The 25,060-nt window shown below is 44.4% G+C and overlaps 1 protein-coding gene across 2 annotated transcripts in view; it reads left to right on the top strand.

Annotated features, from left to right (window-relative positions):
- The window catches only part of LOC142582520 (synaptic vesicle glycoprotein 2C-like), a 237,684-nt gene that overhangs the window by 138,604 nt on the left and 74,020 nt on the right, over positions 1 to 25,060 (top strand). For both annotated transcript variants that reach the window (XM_075692341.1, XM_075692342.1), the window contains exon 3: positions 18,632 to 18,727. The gene's annotated coding sequence lies outside the window, so the exon portion shown is untranslated. The remainder of the gene's footprint in view (positions 1 to 18,631; positions 18,728 to 25,060) is intronic.

Raw genomic sequence — 25,060 nt, forward strand, 5'->3', positions numbered from 1 at the left:
TGAACCTCCTTGAGGACAATCAGGATGCAGTTTGCAACAGTTTATTTCTTGTTTCTGATTCCTGCAACTGTTTCAAAACAGTTCATCGCTTAAGCTACAGGCTGACAGAAGAGTCGTTGCCATACAGTATGCATCCATAGGTAAATTATCTTCAGAAATATTCAAACAAGGCTCCACTGCTCTATTCAGAGCTTCCATGCTAACAAGAGTGTCGAATTTCTTTTTGGTATTCTTAGTGTGAAGACCCTGTATAGCACTCAATTTGTGCTTCGCACGTGTGGCTACATAGGGTGAGGGGGGGGGGAGGGGGGGCGAATATACAGCTGAGCTGAACGGCGCGTTTCGCACGCTGGCTCTTACCTTCGCTTTCTCGTGCCTAACCACTGCTGTTCTTTTTTTATAGCGAAGCTGTTAGCCTCTTGGTGAACGGCGTTTTTCATTCCGTCCTTGGACATAAATTATCATCATCAGCAATGGCTCATACCCGCGTAAGCAAAAAAAAAAAAAGAAAATGCGATTGCTCGTACCATCGTAAGATAGAGGCTACAAGAGCTCATCAATGTGAAGCGAACAACGTATACATGCATCACCCATACAACACACAGAATAGCATATGTTTCAATAAACAACAAGCTCAAAACAAGCATCCGAACCATCAGTGCATACCCACCGCAGCAGTTGTAGTGGTGGTTTTGCAGCAGCTTCGCGGGACATCCACTTTCGCAGGGCCGGGATGGCGAGACAATATTCTTTTTTTTTTCTCCGGCAGCACTCGCCCCGTCGCCGCCGTTACACACGAAATCGAAATCGATCACCAGGCCGCTCCGATATCACCCTCCAGGGAAACATGACTTATCGCTTACGGCTTTCTTCGTTATGCGCTGCCCGTCGTATTGAGCGCGGACTCAAGGTTGCCGGAAGTCGGAGATGTCATATTTCTCTTTTTCTCAAGCGGAAATACACGTGGGTTGAGATTTCTATTGCTCCTTTGTTGTTTGATATTTAATTTTATTTTAATTATCACTCATCTCTAAACCGTTTACACATGCAGTGAAAAGCACTCCCCGCCCCGCCACCTGTCCCCCACCCTACCCATTGTTTTTTTTCTTTTCAGGCTACCTGGTAAGCTGCGATGAACGACATGCCGTTTCTCTGCCTATTCATTGTCTCGATGAATGTGCATGGCGCTGCGGTGGTAAAAGTGGCGTCACCAAGTCAGAGACTTATTTGCTCACGCAAATCATTTGCACGGCTTTTGGGGCATAGAAGAACCTTATCCAGGCGACATGCGGGAAGGTCTTATTTGTAAATAACTTTTGAACACTATCTGATGACGGTGAGCAGGGTTTATTGAGGCAATGAACACTGTCTCTTAAGAAAACTATACAACAGTGTTGTGCGAAGCGTATTGATGCAGTGTTCGCTCCCATCCTGTGCTTCTCTTATGGGACCAACCCGTAAGAGAAGCACAGGACGAGAAGCAACCCGCTCATCTATAGCCAGGCCGTCCAAGTCGCATTTTAGCCGTTTGGCCTAACACTGTTGTCAATACTATGCACAGATCTTAGGCTCATGCGGTTTAAACGAACTCACAATTGCTTAATTGACGCGAATAAAAAAAAAGCCAGTAACTCGGTCTAGTCGGTCTGTCACACTGGGAAACTAAGCAGGAATAAGAACTATGACGGGCGTGAGATACGACATATTACGCCCATTCTTATTATCTTTTGCTCGTTAGTTTGCTAGCATTATAAAACAGTATAGCTGGCGACATCACTAGTTTCAGAAGTACTTATGATAATCTCACGGCCGCTCGCTGGTCGATCGCGACCGCTACGGCGATATGACTGCCCTGAGGCATCGTGCTGTCATTTCAGCTGGAAGTCAGCGCTCATCTTGTGCTCTACTTTTCTGTTTCGTCTGTCGCGCTGTAATATGTCAATGGAACCATATACCAACTAGCCCAGCTTTCTACCTTGCGCATTTTCAAGTAATATATATATATATATATATATATATATATATATATATATATATATATATATATATATATATATATATATATATATATATATTTTTTTTTTGCAAGCCCATACATTTTCTATTTTTATTTCTGGTGACTGATACGACGACTATAGCCTCCAGATAACTGTAGTGTGGAGCCTTCGTGCTTGAATGTAGGCTCCATAAACTGCAGGATCTTAATTAGATGACAATGGAGTCTGTTACAGCACTGGTCAGTCGCGTTGAGAGCGCCGCTGAAAATGACGCAAAGTACGCATGCGGATCTTGATAAATGTCGTCCCTTACGAACACACGTTCTTCGTCACGGCGGACCTATACGTGAAGTGCGAAGTAGTTATTTCGTTTCGTGCATCCTCTTCCAGCCTAGTTATTCTCGACTTTTTGTTGCGTTTAAAATTGCTTCATCTGTCAGTGGTGAAGCTGTGCCAGTGGCGTCAAAATGCCAACGTATCCTTACAGGGAAACCTTGTGTATCCATACAGGGAAAGCGGTTCACCCACTGAGGGTCTCACGAAAGTGAAACCGCGCACACGAAACCCTACATTGATCGCGCAATTTTACTAGTACAGCTTGCCGTAAGCGCATAGTCCTGTAACCTGGCGCACGAAAAGCAGAATGTCGGGAAAATGTGGAAAAGTATTTAAGGCAAGGTGCATTGCATACGCTGGAGTGGCGCAGGTGCCTTTAGGTATCCCTACTTAGAAGTTAATGTTTTCTTTCTTATCCCTCCTTGTTTTGTTAGTTGGGTAAACGTGAGGATTCGCTACCTTCTAAGCTGGTCAAGAGTTCATTTACGGTGGACTATTAATGAACTGTCCATTTCGGCTTCTATAATTAGCGACTGGGTGAATGCACTGGCGGATAGTTGTAATACTGAAAGGTTCTCTTATAGCAAACATTTTGTTAACTGAATGTGCATGCGTGAAGGGGGAGAAGTTGTTAGTTAATCGGCAAGTGTGCGTAAGCATCCAACAGCGGTTAGCTGGATTAAACTTCTTTTTTTTTATGTATCCTGGCCGGCCATTTGTTCCTCGCAGAACTGTCGAAAGGTTTCGCTATAATCCGCTCCTTCCCACATCGCTACTGCGCACCTACAGATTCTTTTGACGTTTTCTTTGGCTATGACTTCTCTATTTTCCCTCTTGTATATTGTGTTCTACTCGGCATATAAAGTGACACTTTCGTTGCGTAGCTTTGCTACCGATGTAATGCATTGCTGCCATTTCGCTTCAGTGTGCCTTCTTGTTCAGTCGTCTAACAGTTTGAAACTGTGTTACAGAGCGGCTTAAAGCGTGGCCTTTATTGACAACTTCATCAAAAAGAAAACAGTGCAAGTAAGTGCGCTCTTCGTGTTGAAGGCTGCCAGTATCTTCTGAATGACCTCCGAACGGTATTGCTAACGCTGATAGAGACTTAATAAAGAAGTAAACTGGTGCTGAAATTGAATCGTTACTGCGTCGCCGAAGAAGCAACGGCCGTTCGTAGATGCCTGATGGTAACGTCCTCGGTGAAAGAAAGGTTCAACTGCACTTCGTTTATGTCAACGCTTTTTGAGATCAAACAGCAGCGGAGCCCAGACAACTAAGGAACATACATTTATTATATTACACAAGTTAAACAAAAGCCTCCATCTTAAACAAAAGCTTGGTGGAAGGAAATATTCAACTAGCAGAGTTGAAAACAACCAGAGATCAGACGAAAGTCACTTGAAATAATACGGTTTAGTTTTATAGAAATGGCAATCAAACGAAGACTGCCGAGATCGCGTTTTCACAGGTTTATGGCCCGAGACAATTTTGTTTTCACATAAGCGCGTTTAAGCGCACGTTTTTTTCTATAATGCGCTGACTTCAACGATTTTCTGATCAATAAGAAACGTGACCTGCATGAGCGCATCAATACTTTAGCGGCCAAAGCTAGCTGTAGTGCAATGTTAAAATATAAATGCTCTTATAAGCTCATATATTATCAATAGAACGTCCTATAGATATCAAATGTCAGAATAACATACACGTGGCGGAGGCATTAGGATGGGCGCCCAATGCAATCATGTACGGGGCACACATCGTGCACATTCAAGAACCCCAGGCGGTCAAAATTATTCAGAAGCCCCCAACTACTGCGTGCCTCATAACCGGGTTGTTGTTTTGGCCCATAAAACACCACAATTGAGTTTTTTTTTTCTAACGTGAGCACGTCTAAAGTTGTTGCAATTTTTTAATGAAATTGACTTTTTCAACTGCAGTACGACGCACGTAGATGCCTTTTTTTCTAGCCTCATTAAGCAAACTACCTGTTCACATCTGGACTAAGGAAACCGCCCGCCTTGGGCGAAGAAAGAACCCTTTCACGCTGATTCTCGAAATAAAGTTTTACTTTCTTTCTCTCCACCTCCTAAGTCGAACTTGCTTCCACATGCAACCTGGTCACGAAGATTCGTTCGAGAGGTTTTCGAGCAGCTTTACGGCTAGTTTTTCCGCGAAATAATATGGTTTGCTTTTCGGGAAGGTAATGCACACAAGAAAGAAAAGAAAGACATGGAGGTCAAATGATTTATTAGAGTCCCGTAGGTCACAAAAAAATAACAGGAGGAAACATACAAAGTAAGGTGCATGCGTACAGCTTCAACACGGCAAAGGAAAAACAAAAGAAAAGCAAATCTCACTTTTAAATAGACATACAGAAGGGTCGCCGACGTAATCCGTGCCTTTCCTCCCGATATGAAAAGCTTCCAAAAGTTCGCTTGCACTACAGTTGTTTTGCTTCTACACAGAATCGTTCTGTTCGCTTTTCTTTTTTCGACACTACGGCTTCAAGTATAGGCCAACTTGCACAAAGAAAAGTTATTATGAAGGTCGAAGGTGCGCATTTTGCTTTGCGCACTTTAGAACATGCCTAATTCACTGCAGCAATGAGATACAATGGCAATGCGCCATCTGTGCTATAACACCAAGAAGGTCATTGTACATCTATCTATCTATCTATCTATCTATCTATCTATCTATCTATCTATCTATCTATCTATCTATCTATCTATCTATCTATCTATCTATCCATCCATCCATCCATCCATCCATCCATCCATCCATCCATCCATCCATCCATCCATCCATCCATCCATCCATCCATCCATCCATCCATCCATCTATCTATCTATCTATCTATCTATCTATCTATCTATCTATCTATCTATCTATCTATCTATCTATCTATCTATCTATCTATCTATCTATCTATCTATCTATCTATCTATCTATCTATCTATCTATCTATCTATCTATCTATCTATCTATCTATCTATCTATCTATCTAATCTAAGCTTATTTGACTATCACTAACGATGAAATTTTATAATAAAAGAACAGTCTGGATAAAAGATGCATCAAAGGATCCCTTGCCACAAAGACTTAGCGCCATACAGATGCTGAAGCACGAAAGTGGGATGTCTTTCTTTTTTTTTCTTTGGTAATGAAGTTCTTCAATATGTGGTCACAGAGTGAAGGAGGGTGCTTTACCCTCTCAAAATTCTTATCGGTATATCGGGCGCGTTCCAAAGTGACAAGTTAATAATAAAAGCAGTAAATAATAAGAAAATTTTGAAAAATTATGCGAGAACTATGCGGAGAGCCGAAGCCCCCGAGACATCATCGGAGTGAAAGCACTCGAGGACACTCCACGCATCGCTCCTTCGGAACAATACGTCTAGGACAGTAAAGGCTAATTAGCGCTCGTGTTCGTACTTTTTGGTCACCTGGTTGTGTTGCTTTCTTGCTGGTTCCAGCTCTTGCTGGAGTGAAACTTAATTAACGTCCGGTCCTCCCTTTTGTAAGGTGTTTCCCCTACAGGCGCCTTTACCATCAAAGAAAACAGGACCGTCCGGACAAAATGAATTTAGCAGGTGACAGCGGAGCAAGAAGCGCTGTTACAGTTTCTTCTCAACCAAGCGTGGACTCGATATAATAAACTACATGTTCTTCGCATGAAAGTACGACGGAATGGACTTAAAGTGACAAGTTTGGGTCTGTCTTGCACATGGTGCCGCTGACTTTGTTCGCGTTCTTGCTCATTGGTGGCCGTTTCAAGAGCACGTTGGTGAACTTGCGCTTGCGAGGCGCAGGTAATACGCGACTTTATTATAAGATCTGGGCGCCTGCTGCGGCGCTGCCTTGTGGCGCCCCCTAGCACGTACCCGGCGAAAGACGGCTATTCACTACAAGATGTCACTGCTAACCTTTGCATCTCATCCAACGTTTCTTTCCCTTTCTTGTTTATCTTTTATTTTGGTTAGATAATTGACACGCGAGAGGTTTCATGTAAGTTTTCACGAACTGGTGCAAATAAAAAGCAAAACTTGCTATGTATATGCCGAGTTCTCCAATAGAATAAGGGCAACACTGGACTTCAGTCAACCAAGGGAACAGGCTGGCTTCAGGAAGGGATACTCTACAATGGATTACATCCATGTCATCAATCAGATTATCGAGAAGTCCACAGAGTACAATAAGCCTCTCTATTTGGCTTTCATAGATTACGAAAAGGCATTTGATTCAGTAGAGATACCAGCAGTCATAGAGGCATTACATAATCAAGGAGTACAGAACGCTTACGTAAATACCTTGGAAAATATCTACGGAGGTTCTACAGCTACCTTAATTCTACATAAGAAAAGCAGGAAGATATCTATAAAGAAAGGGGTCAGACAGGGAGACACAATCTCTCCAATGCTATTCACTGCGTGCTTAGAAGAAGTATTCAGGTTATTAAACTGGGAAGGCTTAGGAGTAATGATCGATGGCGAATATCTCAGCAACATTCGGTTTGCCGATGACATTGTTCTATTCAGCAACAATGCAGACGAGTTACAACATATGACTGACGACCTTAACATAGAGTGTAAGAGTGGGGTTGAAGATTAATATGCAGAAGACAAAGATAATGATAAATAGCCGGGCTAAGGAACAAGAGTTCAAGATCGCCCGTCGGCCTCTAGAGTCTGTGAAGGAGTAGGTTTACCTAGGTCAATTAATCACAGGGAACCCTGATTATGAGAAGGAAATTCACAGAATAAAAATGGGTTAGATCGCATACGGCAGATATTGCCAGGTCCTGACTGGAAGTTTACCATCATCATTGAAAAGGAACGTGTACAATCAGTGCATTTTACCAGTGCTGACACATGGGGCAGAGACTTAGAGACTGGCAAAGAAGCTTGAGAACGAGTTAAGGACCGCGCAAAGAGCGATGGAACGAAGATTCCTAGGCATAACGTGAAGCGATAAAGATAGCGGTTTGGATCAGAGAGCAAACGGGTATAGACGATATTCTAATTGACATCAAGAAGAAAAAGTGAAGCTGGGCAGGTCATGTAATGCACCGGTTAGATAACCGTTGGACCATTAGGATTACAGAATGGGTACCAAGAGAAGTAAAACGCAACCGAGGACGACAAAAGACTAGGTGGAGCGATGAAATTAGGAAATTCGCGGGCGCTAGTTGGAACGGTTGGTGCAGGACAGCGGTATAATTGGAGATCGCAGGGGGAGGTCTTCGTCCTGCAGTGGACATAGAACAGGATGATGATGATGATGATGATGATGATGATGATGATGATGATGACGACGACGCTGATGATGATATGGCGAGTAATATTTCACATAGTTACACATCGGAGGCTTATAGGGCATGCAAAAGGCTTCAGGAAGGAGGCATGACGGACCAGCGCAAACAGTAATTAAACGGTAAAGTAAAACGATGGTGTTGTGTGTGTAGCTCATAGAAAACAGCGAGCGATGGAATACATTGTTTCGCTCTTCTTTTGAGATGATTATTCTTACCTTCCTTAGTCGCTTGAACGTGTCCCTGAATATTCGAACAGCTGGCACTTCGGTCTTCTATCTTCCAAGGATCTGATGAACAACACCAACAACGGAAAGCGATGACCACTCATGTGTCCTCGTTGAGGGCTGCCTAGGCAGTGCGCAACATGCGTGTTGCGGAAGCGCATGCGACGTCCTCCAAGGACACGCCTAGCAAACAAACGAAGTAGACCTATAATTCACGCAAGTGGTCCTCTAGCCTTTATCGACCTTTAGTGGTTTCTCTGCCTACCTGTCACAGACCACGCGCCTTAACTGAGGGACGCGTGTAGCAACACACCCAATCACTCGTGCACTCTGTAGCGACACAACAGTGACGGTCCTTCAGTATACGCGCAGTGTACACCGACTAGAACCTGCATCTACTGCGTGATTATTGCTCTCTGATACCGCAACGGTTTCCGTACGACTACTCTGTGTACTTACCCGCCGTGGTTGATTAGCGGCTTCGGTGCTGGGCTGCTAAGCACGAAGTCGCAAGATCAAATGCCGCGGCCTCGATGGACGGATGGGCGGATGGTCGGACGGATGGACGGATGGGCGGATGGTCGGACGGATGGTCGGATGGTTGGATGGACGGATGGACAGATAGATGGATGGACGGATAGATAGATAGATAGATAGATAGATAGATAGATAGATAGATAGATAGATAGATAGATAGATAGATAGATAGATAGATAGATAGATAGATAGATAGATAGATAGATAGATAGATAGATAGATAGATAGATAGATAGATAGATAGATAGATAGATAGATAGATAGATAGATAGATAGATAGATAGATAGATTGCGCTTCGATGTTTGGCGTCCTGTGGTCTGGAGTTGCGCCATGAACCTGAACTCAGTGAGGCGTATGAAAAACCGCAGTTCCGAAACCGCGTATTTGCAGGTTGACCGGTTTCACAGGCATCAGTGGCTCTGCGCCACAAACAAGACGGGTGCGCGAGTCTGTGGTAGTCAGTTTCTGCGGAAAACGTGGTAACCGAACCTCTTCGAGCATGCGAAAACGATGGGCGTATAAGCGCCGACGAACTTTACAACTCGCTCTTAATTATTTTCCTGTCCTTTTCGTTTCACACGTCGAACAAAAGTTGAAGTTCTTGAGCACGACTTTGCTAAACTCATTCATCATCGCTTTTTATTATATATATTGTTTGGCTGCTTCCGGGGGAAAGTTAACGTTCCGTTGCACAAGAATGCACAAGGGCATGCATGGCTAAAGTGTGCGCTAGAGATCGTGCATGCTTTTCCAAACAGTATAGAGCCTCTTTTAGAACAACGATGATTCATTCGCCGACGGTGATATCGACCGGCGTTGATACAGTATCAGTCAAGCTTAGCTCGACAAGCATGACTGCTTTACTGCTCGTAATTAGGCAACTAAGCGGCTTACAAATAATAACTGAAAGTAATACTCAGAAAGGAGGTGCCGCTATTATGAAGCTTTAGAGCTGCGGAGAAAGCACTTTTAACTGATGTTGAGGAAAGCTCTAATAGCTCTAATATTTACTATTTGTCATTACTCGGCATGCAAGAACTATTATTATTATTATTATTATTATTATTATTATTATTATTATTATTATTATTATTATTATTATTATTATTATTATTATTATTATTATTATTATTATTATTATTATTTAAAGACATGCAATTGACAAAGGAAAACAAAGCATGGAGCAAGCCGGCAACTTTCACCGGATGTGGCACGACGTAGGTCTACTCCTCAAGTAGAAGGTATACAAAAAAGAGAAATATAGAAGATGAGATGAAGGGAAGAAAAGAGGCAAGGAAGAACAACATAACAGATCACTGACGCTTAAGCAAAACAATGGCAAAGATCTGAGTACTGCAGTAAACACAGAAAGCCTATTACCGTCGATCGCACTAGTTACAAAAGAATGATAAAAAGATACGTCGGAGGTCCCGTTACTTGCAAAAAAAAAAAAGAGAGAGCGAGAGAGAGAGAGAGAGAAAGTGCGCTACAGAGAGTTTGTCAAGTAAGTCTTGTCTAAGAAAGTAAGGAGGATGTGATCAGCCCGGTCGCGTCGAGGCGCACCTCTCCTATGCAGGCGTTCATCGAGGGCCGCACACCGTAGACCAATACGATAGTCCCTCCGTAGCACAAGGAAAGCCGGACACTCCAATATCAGGTAACTGCATATGCGGAGGTGAGGCAACCAACAAGCATACCAACGTTCAACTTCTCGTAGACTGCAGAAAATATCTCTTAACGCCGTCGCTGAGGTTTCGTCTTATCCCTTTTTAAACAAAAGTGTTTCCGCATGGACAATTCCCAAAGTATGTTGCCTGTGGAATAGTACGCCACGACCGCAGCATCGGCCTTTCTTTCTCAAAAATTTACGTAAAAAACACCCATGCAAATGAATTTGTCACGGGAACACACTTCCATTTCTTTGCCTTTGTTTGACGAATGCCACCAAAAAATCGAGAACATCCAGTTCCATTTCTCTTTTTATTTCATTATAATAAACGTCCAGCCATTTTCCATACTGAGCGCTCATCCAAGGTAATTAATTTTTGGCTCATATCGCGCCCAAGGGTCACAACCTTCCTGCGCGTTTGGTTTGGTTATGAAATCGCTTATTTAAACTCAAGGACATCTGCGCTATATTGCGGCAGGTAATTGCAATCACGGAGTTCCACCCGGCTCTGCGATATTGTCATCGCGTCTGAAAGGAAGTCCAGCTCCTTTCCCTCTATACACGCGATGCTAAAAGTGAGGAAAGCACCGGTTCGCGTTTTAATTAACGTCGCCGCCATATTAAAGTCCGCGTTCGGCGCTCTGCACACGGCCGTAAAATGCTTGATATTTGATATTTAAATTTTATGTTCTGATTTTGGCTGACCTCTGATTCATTTGGGACCTATTTAGGTCTGACCTGTCAGTGTGACGTAGGCAACGTTTTCGGTGGACCTGTCGACTCTCTGTGCGCCGTTGACTTCACCCCGTCTGCTCTCGGGTGAAAATGCCACCCCGTGAGTGTTTGAGTTAACAGACGTGTTTAGAGCGCCTATCTGCGTTGTGCACGTGAACGCGGGCGTGCGCATGTGCCTCGGTAACGGGACTCAAAATCCAGTGCTTCACAGTCCTCTGAACCAACTAGAGATTTGTGGCGCTATTCTGTGAGCGTGATTGCATGTGCGTACGCACACCCTAGCGTCTGCCACCGCTAGTATACGCAGACTGCAACAGTCAAGCGCACGCAAAAATAACCGCTTATCGAACAGCGATGATGTATGCACTGGTTACGGGCCTCTGTCCAACCATCCATTTTGACGATGGGTTTAATCGTCGTAACTGGTTTTGTCAGCATTGCCACCACTGCCTATGTGTCCGTTTTTTCGCTTCCTCTTTGGTACCCCGTTGTCTCTTTCACCAGAGCGTACAAGGTTGTCAACCGGAGCCACCACATGGTTAACTTCTCTGTCCTTACGTTTATCCCTGCCTCTCTCTCCCTGCCGCTTTCCACTGCCTTTGCAACACAGCTTCCCGTGCGCGTGAGCAGTACAGAAGCGGCGCTTGCATCGCCAACCTAATTACTTGTTCCTGCCGCGTCGTCCTGAGTATACTGGTTAAGCAAGTATGTTTGCGCTGACGTGTCGAGATGCCTTTGTTGCCTGGGAAGCTTAGGTCAACTAAAGGTATTTGTCATTGTGGTGCACAGGCGGATGCCTTTGCAGCAAGCTGCTGATTCCTGTGGCAACCAGTAAATGGGCGGCCAAATTGAGTTAACATCAGCACATGGCTTGGGCCCAAAATATAAACTTACATGCCATGAAAAACGCACAGTAGTCAAGGGCTTTAAGATTTTCCGTGTAGTCAACATTCCGTAAGCACGTTACTACGTTGTTGTTTGGTGCCTCCAGGTAAACAACGTGTTTTCACGAGTGCAACATATATATATATATATATATATATATATATATATATATATATATATATATATATATATATATATATATATATATTGAAGTTGTACATCTGCGCAAGGTATGTGACGATCTCGAGCGGAATGGATGAATAAATTATATTTTCAGAATTGCTGGTGGCTTACGAAGGAGGCAAATTAAAATGAACTCTGACTAAAGCGGCGCACATGCTTTGATGGGGTAGAAAAGAAACTCCTACCTGTTTCCTAGTGAAGTGATTCTGTGGTGGTGTCATACTGTGACCGCTCCATTGTCTAAGCCGTCATAAGCATTGATTGCTGAACCTGACTGCGCTTTTCGTGTTGTAGAGCCAGCTGCAAGCAAAGCCACGTGGAGTTTCTCTTTTTTTCCCCGCAGAAGTGAATGCATATGCAACGTTAAGCAAGCGATTATCTTAGAAACTAAGCAGGTGTCAGATTCTGGGCTAAACAACAAACATAAATGTTGACAAGCGACGGAGACCAGCGTTCTGGACGGTGTTCTCTAGTTCCTTTCTCCTCGCTTCTTCGGTAATGAAACCATCCTTAGTTTTATTGCCTTATGTTGCGCAATATGTGAAGCTCACTCTTTCTCCTCCACAGTAGAATAGTATAACTTATATAGCTCATTTTCAGTTGTGTTGTTTGATGTTCAATTAGTCCCTGAATGCGCAATGATCCGAAGAAACATGCAAGCGTGATTTTGACTACATATGAAAATGCATTAAACGCGACGCTTAGCACACTTCGTGGCAGTTGCTGTCTACTAATCTAAAGTTGCCCAACAAATTGAATGTGAACCAGGGGTTTCGCAGGCTTTGTTACAAGTTTTCACATAAGGTTGTGGGAGAAGATCCATGCAAAGAAGCTCTTCTGCGGTAAACATCTCAATTGCAATCCCTATATAATACCGACGCACACGTATTCTTGATAGCCGCGTAATAGCATATGACACATAGTTGGGACTCGTTTGTGTTCTGTCAGAGACGTTTCTGAAGTTGCGACACAACAACCAAGGGGAAGCATAACAGCGAACACTGGTCACAGGCACTGTTCGCCGTCGCGGGCTACCACATTGCAGGTTCGCTTCGCAGTGCTCATTATGACGACGGTGAGAGAAAGGCTGTCACGGGAAGCCAAAGCAGACGTATAGCGTGACACGAGGCAATATCGTTCTAAACGAGCCCTGTATCCAGTCACGCAAAGGTACGCTCATCGCGTCGCAGCCAAACACGATTACGTCATCCACGCGTGAAACTGCGATGCCCTTTCCCATCCTGTGAGATCTGAGGCCGTGATTGCTTCTTTGCATGTACTATCAAATATCGGAATACAAATATTTCCTGTCCCGTTTTTTCCCAAATATTTGCTTGTGTGTTTCACTACCTCCGTATGCAAGATCCCGATACCTATGTGATCGTGGAAACCGAAGGCATGGTTTATTATGATAGGCGTTCTCGGCCGTGTTATGCGCATAATAGTTCCTTGCACCGCAGCGAGAAGTCGTTCGCTGGGGCTGTTTGCCCTTGCACGACAAACACCCTGGTATGGGCGCGAGTCTTCATTGCGGTAATGCAGTAGCACGTAGAGTTCAGCCGCACGTTGGTGACAGGTTGCAATTGAAGCTGGGATACTCACCTGGTAAAACACGTTGTTGGGCTAGTTGGTGCATTGTATTTAAGAAAAAACAAGTAAACAAAGACGCACACTGGAAACATACAAGAAGACAGGAAACCAGTCTCTTTCCTGTCATTTTGTATGTTTCCTGCGTGCGTCTTTTCTGACTAGTTTTTTCTTAAGTATACTCACCTGGATCGCCGCTCGCTTGCGGATAATGTACACAATGCGTCCCGGGCTAGGGCGAATTTTTCTTCAGATGCGAAACTTTCTTTCTGATAAATCCATATGGGGCTCTATGTGTAGCTTTGCGCTACAGTCGGGTAGAGGAAGATTTTTCCTGTCATGAACCTTCATCCACTTAGCTGGTTTCCGCAGTGCTGATTTACCAGATAATGCAGTTGTTTTGTCAAGACAATGAATTCTGTTTGCGTTTAGTTTGCGCTTATTTGGTCTCGACCCAGATGGGAAGAGTGCACTCCGGCAAAGCGTGCCCTTTATGATTCATGCATGCTGATGAAATCTAAAGTTTGACGGCAACCCGATCGATTGACCAGGAAAATGCATGTCCTCCAAAGAGGCGAAGATAAGCGCCTACCGGACGTGATATAAATTTAACGGCGTTTAATGATGCTCTGCGTATGCAGACCATAATGCGCAGTTGAATAGAAACGACGGGGCATTTCCGACGATGTGTGCTCGCTGCTTGCGTCATGTTTACTGATGGATGGATGGGTGGGTGGATGAAAAACTTTATTAGGGTCCTTTAGGGCGCGCCCTAGCGCGCAGCGGGCCGCTCCCACGTAGGGACAGAGAGTCCGAGCCTCTCCGCTGCGTCGCGGGCCCGTTGGACAGCCCATAACTGCGCACTTAAATACGCTGTTCCATTTACATAGCTTTTTTTTAGTTTTTTTTTACTAACAACTAGGATACCACATGGGAGCCGAAATCTCGTTACTTTTACTACATATTGTTGGGTGCTTATCTTCGCTTTTTTAGTCATCGTGCACCCTCTGGGAACGCAGCGTGAAAAGTGAAATTCTTACTCAAGCACAATAATGACCCCTTAACAGAAATCCGCCTTTCTTACTCATTTGCAGAATCATAAGGCTCCAGTGGAAATAAAAAGGTTGCAAGGGCAGTGCAAAGTATAATCAAGATATCGCTCATAACGGCTCATTTTTAGTTCGATAGTTCTGCATCAATCTTCATTCAAGAGACTGAGTTCACTGATTCCAATAGTTCTTTCAAGGCACCTAGTTCGCCGAGTTCAATAGTTACGCACGATACTTCATTCAACGCGCCTAGTTTGCTGGTCTAAAAATATCGGAATGTCGAAGTAAGGTTTTACAAAAGCAAACTATGTAGAAGGAGCGATGACAGTTTGTCAAACTTCGCTACAGTTTTGCAACGATCATGATAGACGAGTAGTTCAATAGAAACTGCTAGCTGTATTTCATATTTGATTATAGCAGGTATTCATACTGGTGATCTGCCTCAACAGGCATACGACGCAACTTTTAAATGACCATAGCCAATATTCTGGAGTGTGCGCTTTACGAAGGTAATATGAAAGTTACTTTCCCTACAATCAGTAGTTCAGGCAATCAGATCATTTATTTTTCATTTAACGGCTCGCCGTGGGGTCATGAAGGTCGTCAAATGAAATGCCCTAACGTTTCATTCACGAGACTTTAAAGAAGGACGCGCCCTTCTACGTAAAGGGTGCTTTTCATAACACTGTCAGAAATTATTTGAACAGCTCAGAAGCATCATAGCCCCAATCCAGGTCCACACAAATGTCTACATACAAAGTTGTCCTTTAGCTAAGTAAAAGTCACGTGACTTGGTGTCTTCCTATTCTCGTATAAAGAAATATACTTCGGTTTCATCACTAAACTTTCCAGCTTCTAAGAGGCGTTCTTTTTGTTTCTTTTTTTTATTTCTTATTGCGATCGCATACACTGTGCCTACTGTGAGACACTCGTGTTAGCAAGGTTTCAGCAATATTCTTTACGAGACTCTTCCGCGACAATGATGCGAGATTTTCTCAAGACTACGCGGAAACACTCCAAGTTTGCGGCGACAAGTACACGAGAAGTTCTCCAAGAACTTCTAAGGAGAGAGAGGTAGGGGCGCAACAAATAAAGTTAAAGGAACAGAAGTTGATCAGAAGAGCATCCAGCAGTTGTCTACCAGATCAAATGGCTGGTTTCAGAAAATGTAGATGTACAATGGACTGCATCTTTGACTTTGTAACGTTTGTTGACCACGAGATTAGCTGTGGGAACATCGCCGTTGCTGTGTTTATTGATGTTAAAAAGGACTTTGACTCAATCAGCCACCATCATGTTCTACTTAGACTCTCAACGCTTGGAGTGCATGGCCGGGTTCTCAAATGGATCGCTAACTTCTTGAAAGACAGAAAGATACATGTAAATAGAAATGATAGACAAAGCGGTGCATACACCATAAACAAGGCAGTTGCGCAAGGAAGTGTATTAAGTGCACTTCTCTTCAATGCAGCAATAGCAGGTTTAGCAGCAGTACTTCCAGCAGACATAAACATATCTGTGTATGCTGATGACATTTCCATATCGACATTGAAAAAGTCTCTAGAGTTTGTCAAGCATCGGCTGCAGGAAGCTCTAAATGCATTAGGCGATTACTTAAGAGGACGGGGCATGCAGATATCTTATGCCAAATCAGCGGCTTCGCCCTTCGCAAGAAAAAAAAAAGTTAGAAATTTCGGTCTTTTGGACGCACGTAGTTACCAACAATAGTGGAATTAGTGGCGATTCTGTAAGCCACTTATTTTATCGAAACACATGAGACACCAACAAAGTTGGTAACTTGTACGGACTCCTTATAGACTTTAGCATGTCTTGAAAGTATTGATGACAGCCAGCCACACGCACGAATAACATACGCAGCACTGCACAGTTTAACTCAAGCTAATCAAAGAAAACATGTAGTGATATTACAGTGGGTCCTGGGACATGCTGGTATAGCAGGCAGCGAATTAGGGGACTCGTTGTCGAAATCGGCCCATAAAGATGCAGAAATTCAACTCGTCCCTTTGTCACTAATGGACGCAAAACGCATATTGAGAGCGCTAAAGAAATACTTGTGTATGTCAACCTGGCTTAAGGAAAATACTAAGGAATCAATTCCTTATGACGTGGACCCTCAACTCAAGTACCAGCTGGAGGTAGAACTTTCCAAAATTACCGGGACACTAATTCATCGACTGCGATTTGGGACATCATACACCAAACATTTTCTAAGTCGCATAAAACGGGCTTCTTACACGGCTTGCTCCTTTGGCCACGACGATGAGAATGTTCGCCATCTGCTCTTCGAAAGCCCCATATAAGCGACGCAAAGACGGTAGTTAGAACAAGAGCTAAACTCCATTGATCCTTACAGGCCTTTCTCACTCGCGAAATTGCTTGACCCATGGCCATCGGAAATAGCACAGCTAAAAGCATTGAACGCATTTGAACATTTTTACGAAGAGACAGGCATCCTAATCGAGTACTAGATATGTGCTCTGAATAGTCACATGATGCTACTGTAACTTTCTTCTGTTATTTGTAACTATTAGCGCTTGTATTACGTGGCATACTTTTTTTATTTTGTGCTTGCATTATTTTAACTCTGCGTAATTCCTCATCTGTTTAATGCTCATCGCAGTCTACATCACGGCGGCTTGTGTGCATTTGTGACTTTGTTTACAAACTCATTGTGGTGCAATTGGCATTTGCCTTTTATATTTATGTGTTCATGGGTGTATACGACTGTGTGCTGTGGATTTCTGGTCCTATGACGTGGTTTCCTTTCATTTTTCTACATATTTTTTATTGCTTCGCTATGCGAAAAGAGGTGACTCCATTTATAAGTACGGTGACCCATAACATTATAAGGTGACTACGTCTCTTTCTTTTATTTTCATCTTAATAAAACGAAAGGCTCTGGTTTGCTACGTTAACGAGAAGGGGTATTAGATGAAAGAAAGTACAGCAAAGCTAGGGTAAATAATATTGGTGCGCGAAGGAAAAGAGCCAAACATACATGATTGACAGCTACCTACATTCACCTGGGCTAGTGATTTAAAAAATATCGCATCGGTGTGTTCCGCTCCGTGCTGACCTAACAGTTGAGGAGAAAGGCATTCCTTTTATTGCGATAACAATTGTATGGACACTCCCAGCAAAATATTGCCTTCGTCGACGCCGTCTACATCGCCGTGAAGTTCCGTATATATTTAGATACATGTAAGCTATATCTGTCATGCTATATGACATGCGGTATATGCGGGTTATGTTGCCACATCATTCTAGCGCTAAAGTTGCTTTTACCACGTCTTAAATTCTTGACAAAATTATTCCTCAGAAATTTGAGAATGGCAGCCACCAAACAAAATTAATGTCATGAAATAAAACACCGACAGTACATGCCTTTTATCTTGAATCTTCTCAGACTTGAATATTAAAAGCGCGAAACAATAACACAGCTTCAAAACTTAAAATGATGTAATTTTATAGGCGCGGCTGTGCATTGCCTGCGGGATTGGCTAAGGAAAGTGGTTTCAAACGTACCCGATACGGAAAAGCGGTGGTAACGTTACTAAGAAAGACGTTGTTTCTAATTAAGAAACGTAAATTAAATTGTCCGGCAGCAGGATTCCGAGGAACCCTAGCACAACAGCTCGTTTTCACTTAGTTTACGTTTACTTCACTTTGTACTGCCACTGCAGCTACGAGTATTACATTTCGTGTACTAGTCTAACACGTCGCTATCGTATTCATAGCTTTGCCCTTATGGCGAAACTGTACTTATTTTGTTTATTTGTTTGTTCTCCATTGCTTTAAAGGAATGTAATTAGCATCGTTATCAATGTGTTCAAGAGTTCAATTCTTCGACGAAAGATATCTTTGTGAATCTAGGCGCATCTATGCATCGATGAGACCACGTCGCCCAAAGAGTACTCGCCCAGAGATAGACGATGAACAAGAAAGTCATTAGCATTGTTTACTTATTCTATTCATTTGCTTGTCCCTTGTATGTGATGATTTACGATTCCAGTTTTTATGAGCGTAAACCACACGATGCGTGAAGAGCAATGTGCAGGCGTGTGACTGGCGTGCTTAACCCTCGAAAATTTTGCAGGGTCATCCTGTTTTGGACAGAAGCAGCTTTCGGAGCAAAGTGGAACGCTAGCATATTGAACAAGGTGCATAATGGTTCCGGAAGACTGACGAGCCCGTGAGTAGCCAACGCTCTGTCTTTCACTGTTTCTCAAACACTGCAGCGTGCCAGGCAGCAAAAAGTGCGTTATGAAAAAAACAACTGCCTCAAGTGAGATTAAGTGTGTCGACAGAAAGCGCAGGACCATTGTTTTAAAGAACGGACTTTTTTTTACGCCTTAGAGAAAGGACCGTTAGAACAAACTCGTTGACACTGTGAATGAAGAAATACTGTGCCGTAAAACATTATTTTCTTTCTCTGCAATGGAGATTTAAGGTGTTTTAAAACCGGAGCAAGCCGCATCATCTGGCTTTTAGCTTAGGTGGTATGCGCTTTGCTTGGAGGGCCAAGTTTGCGTGTTGACTAAGTGCATCTGTGAACGCGTTACCGCGTGCGTGTAGCCAGTTGATGGAGTGCTGTTTTTCGCTCTCTGGTAATAACAACGAGAACAGGCCGTGTACCCGGAGGTAGAATCAAAGGCACTTCTGTGAAGAAAAAAAATTTGCCCTTTTAGGGCGAACGTGATAATTAATGGTGAATTTCTTTGTGCACAAAGAGTCGCAAAAATGCATGCACATTCTATATTCAGTAACCTTTGAGTGTGGTTCTTGTCTGAGCTGTCCTAGCCATCAAAAATCACGCGTTCATACCAGCAGTGCCACATAATCACGTATTTTGCTTAATAAGTCAGCTTGAATATCCTAGAACAACACCTGGCTTAGAAGAGACATTTAATTAGGGGCACTCTGAACCGATGGTTCTTCAGCTTGCACCCGTGTCAGACTGAACATACGTATTTGAAGTACACTCCCCCCCCCCCCCCGGGTGTGGTCGCCGCCTCCGGTATCAAATCATCAGTCTGGAACATAGCAACAGAAGAACACATCAGCTTCTGGGCCGCCGTGGTTTATCCTCCCTCATGACATCACACTTGCAGCGCCACCTTCACAATACAAGGCAGTCTAAATGACTCGACCATAGCAGGAACATCTGCAATGATTGACTAATGGTCACTTCACAGAAAGGGAAGAAAATCAGAAGTTAGTACACACTGATGCGTGTTAATCACGGTGTAAGAGTAGTTTAGGTGAGAGAACGCCCGCGCCCAGCGCCCTGTCATAACATTCTACTTTTGGAGGCAGCCGACAGATGGCGCGACCAACTTTTCCCCGCTCCGCGAGCGACCGGGCCACACCGGCGCGAGCGCTATGCGTTGCGTTGGGCCTGTATTTACTTCAAGTGCGTGGTTAACAGGCCTTAAGATTTCCTCTTCTGGTATTCTACTTTGGGGATGTAAAGTGTCCTTTATTTACACAAAAACATTTCACCTCTTTTAAACAAATCGTCGAAATCAGTATACGAGGGCCTAGCGCGACGTGGCGTTGATGGCATGCACATGCATTTAATAAAACACTGTCTTTTATTTCGCATTGCAGGCTTCGTACTAACTCTGCCAGTTATTAGATATTGCCGAACATTAACCCTGTGCAAGGAAAAGACCCATACCAATGCCGAAAAGATACACGGGCGCACCGCCACGGATGTTAGCGTGATATTACGATAACATGAATTATATCCATACTCGCCCCGCAAAGATCATGAAGACGCTTCACTCCAAGAAAGTCAAAGCTCTTAGAAATTTATTGAACCATTCTGACAGAAGCACAAGTCCGGAAACAACTGGTTAATGTGGGAGAATAAAGTGAGGGAAAATATGGCACGGTAAAGTAAATTTCAGCGCTCATGCAGTCGCTTCGAACCACGGGCTCACACAACTTTTGACAATTTTCGCAAGTCCTGGCTCTTTTTGTCTTTCTGGCTTTTCAACTGCCTGCAGTATTGACGCATGCGCAAGCACACGTAGTAGTGGATCAGTTTCGCAAGCATGTCTTCTTTGTGAAGACTGCATGGGAATGTAAACTGGAACTTTTCCAGAACGGCATCAATTGTCCTATCGAACGCATGCCTGTCACTCGCATATTTTTCAAACTTCTGCTCACAGTATTTGAAGAGATCAAAAAGATGCATATTCGGGTGCGTCAGCCTGCCTCTCGTTTTTAAGTTCACCAGGTCGGCTTCAGGCACGTTTGCGATCCCTTTTGTTCCCTCAAGCGCCTCCTTGCAAATCGTACAGGAGGCCTCATTTGCGAGTTTTCTTGAGACAAAGCCAGTGACGTAGTATACAATGCAGTCTACAACGTCTGCGTCGCAGTCGTTTAGCTCAAATATGTCATCACATTCCCAGCTGCCTTCTTCGATCAGCCCATCAAGCTTCTGCTTTAATTCTTGCAGTTTATTTGGCTGCTCCATACCTGAACTCTGATATATCTCCCTTAAATCCGCCAGAGTAACAACGGCAGCCTGACTGTTATCAGGCGCTGCACAGTTTCCAAACTGCGGAGGTTTTAACAAAGAATACATGCTTAGCATGCGGTATAACTGCAAGAATGTGGGAAAGGTCGGATGTTCATTTTGACCTCCCGCCTGTCTGATTATTCCGAAAAAGCATTCTAAGGGGTCCTGGTTCATTTTGGCCGTCAACGCGTACTTGAAACCGCAGTCTTTTAGAAGGTAGGTGGAAAGTTGTTGGACAGATTTCAGCGTAACGCGCAAACCTTCGGCAGTCGACTGGGTCAAAAAGAGGTCTTTTGGAATGTCACCCTTTACAACCTGTTGTTCCCATGAGTCGAGCCATTCAGATGCAGTTTGGAGAGTAGTGAAATCTCTGCTTCCTAGTCGAATGCCCTCTGCAGGGTACCGGCGGTTTAGAGCGTCGAACAGGTCGTTCAAAAAAAGTGTAAATTTAGCTGTCGGTTCCGCATCAGCCAACCTTGGCGCACCTCTGCGTGCATAAAACATGATTCCTTTGGCAACAGAATTGCTGAAAAGCTGTGTGGCCAGCTTTACCCTCATCTTCAGCATGTTCGACGGGTTTACATGGTTGTAAGTAAGCTTGGGGCAGACTCGAAGCGCACCAGTGTTCTTGCTGTCGGCAACAAACACAGCGTCGTAGCACGACCATCTAATAAAGTGGCCATCTTTTTTGAGAACTTTCTTGTCGTGCAGACGGTTCCTAATGCACTTAAAGAGATGGGGTGCGTCGGAAAAAACGTATACCTTTCTTGAAGTGTCCGTTGGGTGCTCAAAGCAGTTGACCACTTGTCCGAGTATTCCACTGATGCCGAGCTGTTTCCACATCGCGCGGTTCGTGGAAGCGCCGTCGCACACAACTCCGTCGACAAACAAGCCGGCTTTCTCTAAATGTACAATACACTGAATCAAGAGCTGAGCAAGGAGCGTTCCCTTTGTTGACCCTTTCGATGCAAACACAGCCACCGGCTGTAAATAATTTTCTCCGAAAGGAGAAAAAGCAAAAACAAGACCATGATCCGCCAGCTCACTGCTTTGATTTTCTCTCTCCCCATGATCGACGAGACCAGCGTAGGTCATCGTTTTTGAGTTTACAGCCATTTCTTTTCTCACTTGAATTTCATCCATTATCAGCATTCCTCGGCGATGAAAGGGAGTTTTCTTAGAGACTTTCAGCTTCAAGGCTTGGAAGAAGTTTTCATCGAAACCACATTTCAAGCCCACCATGCCGATGTACTTCCTTACAGTACTAACACATGGCAAAGGCAAAATGTCGTTGCTTCGCAAAAAAGAGTACGTAGCAGGGCTGCGTATGTGTAGAAGGAGACACAAGAGAATCCAGTCATCTGTGTATCGCCGGTTTCTTTTTGTTGTGCTCTTGGCTGCCGAAATGCATTCCTCTAACAAAAGCAGCTGCGCTGGTGGCATATCCAGTGCCTGGAGTTTATCTTTGACGTCTTCATCCTGCAATTTTGTTAGCTCTGTCCTGGTGTCCTGTATCTGCTTGATCAACAGTTTGTTGCGCTTAATAAGTCGCGCTCGTGACTGCTGGAGCGCTGATTTTGCCCGGCGCAAAGCTTTGAGCTTTTCCTGCTGGGAAGGCTGCAAGGAAAGCCTGATGCGTTTCCATGGTCGCTCGTCTTTCGCCCTCGCAGCTTGGCGGTCGGCGTGCAACCTCAAGGTGTCAGCGAGACCGCTGCAGTGATGACATATGGCTCCTCTTGGCAATAGTAGTAGGCACGTGTTGTGTCTCCAGCTCTTCTGGGAGTCTACCGAAGCACACTCCGGGTGCACACTCGGGAAGTCCTTTAAACTCGGCCCTCCCCGGCACACGTTAAGGCTATCAATGGTTTTGAGCATGACTTCGATATCAGATGGCGACGTGGCAAACAAATTTACACCAACAGCAGCACAATCAATGGGCCTGCCAAAGACATGCACCTCAACTGTGAGGTCACTCTTCACATGCAAAGTCTTTCTATTGAAAATTACGGAAGAACCGTCCCTTTGCCTGTGTATTACCTGTGCGTCAATAAACACAATGTCTCTCACCCCTTCAACGTCGGTGCGATGTGCTGCCCATGAATGCTGAGGTAAGCAAATGCTGCCCGCTTCGTTGAAGAGTGTTTCAAACGGCGAGGCCTCGCAGGACTTCGCAACGCAGTCGCTTTCATCGGAAGAGGCCACAGGTTGAGTCGTGTCGGCGAGCAGTCTTGATCCAACTACGCTGCTGCTCTGTTGATAGGCTGAAGAAGAAGCTGCGCGACCAGATAGTCGCTTCGCTGTCTTGCGAGGGCTCTTGATCCGCTTTGAAAGGTAGCTCGGCGCTCCTTCGAATATAGATGGAATGGCATCTTTTGTAAGGCCCGCTCTTCTCTTGCCGGACATTAACACGTGGCCATCAACTTCCGCTGACCACGTCTTCAAGATGAAGTGGGGAGCAAAATGCCTTTCGCAAACACGATCTGTTCTTTGTAGTACACGGTCCATACGAGGTATTGCTCGCCGCCACGCTTCGAGCCTTGCGTCATCCTGGGGTGGCTTGAAAAGCGAGTACTTCTCCTTACACGATTTGTAGCCGCTTCTACAAAATGGCACGAAGCACTTCACCATCGCACAGCCACATAGAATAAGTCGATCCGGGAGTTAGATTTGACTAAACGCGCGCGCGAAAGCAGGGACAAGCCGAAGCAGACAAAAACAATCGAATGGCGCGAAGGCGAAAGCGGGAGACGGGGCTTTACCGGGGAATACCGGGGAACAGTCAGTAGCGCCCTCTGTTGACCGCCGTGTAAACAGAATGCTCCGACCTCCTTTCTGCGTAGCGGCGCGCCCGCGCCGTTCCCTCACCTAACCTACTCTTACACCGTGGTGTTAATTAAAGAAAATCGAGAGCACTTGCAACACATCCAGTCTTCAAAATATCGTGGATTTCTGACGTTTCTGAAGGAGAAGTAACATTTTTCCAGCAGTGCGAAAATACACATTCTCACAAAAGTTTTTTTAGTTGCTTTCTGACAAAAGCACCTCTTACGTTCTTTATTTTTGTTGTTGTTGTTTTGTTTTAGCTATTACCTGCGAGAGGAGTCTTAAGGGGTCCCGCGCATGAAAATGAGCCGACAGCCTGTGTCAGAAACTCTTAGCTGCTTCAAAACCATCCTTGTAGGCGATCTTCTCCAAAATACTAATAATATATGTGAGGAGAAGCCCACTTCATTGATTGCGCTTCTTTATTGACGACTGCTTGCCCATTTGATATATGTTTTTATGTGCCCGTCTGACCAAGAAATGTGCAGTGACAACTGGTCAGCGTCGTCACAGAGGAATATCGACGTTTCAGTAAGGCTCGAGCTTGTACCCACGTGATCTTGAGAGCAGCACTTCGTAACCTTGCACCATAAGCTTTTTGGAAAAAAAAGAAACCTTGGAGGACGCTTAAGCTTCCCCTTTAAGAGTGGAACGCGATAGTGTTATCGGGCCCCGTTGACACTGACGCCGACACCAGATATACTGGGACACGGGGCCCGATAGAAAACAACAGCGGGCCGATCCCGGCGGCAGTGCAGGGCAGAGGCTGCACGCACTGACTCATCAATGGCTCACACCCCCGTAGGTACGGAAAAAGGGGGTTTGTGTTTGAGTTTCCGCATAAGAAAATTGTGTTTTCTCGTATATTCAAATTACAGTCCAACGCTATCATGTCTATATGTTGTGCGTAAGTCGGACTTTACAAATTTTTGACGCATTTTACTTGGTGAAATTCAATTAGTTCACTAAGGTCCCTGCACCACGCGTAGGGCCTGCGTGGTTGGGGGTCGGCATGATTGTTTCTGACGGACAACGTTGCCGACGGCGGATCTGACAAGAGTGTCTCAAATCGTGACCACATGGGGACATATTAACAGCGTGTTCCGTGGAGGCATCGGCGCATCTCTCCCACTCTGCGTGGTATCTACAAATTAATCGTCGGCGAAAGGCGTT

This window comes from Dermacentor variabilis, chromosome 5 (assembly GCF_050947875.1).
Source record: "Dermacentor variabilis isolate Ectoservices chromosome 5, ASM5094787v1, whole genome shotgun sequence".
Classification (NCBI taxonomy): domain Eukaryota; kingdom Metazoa; phylum Arthropoda; class Arachnida; order Ixodida; family Ixodidae; genus Dermacentor; species Dermacentor variabilis.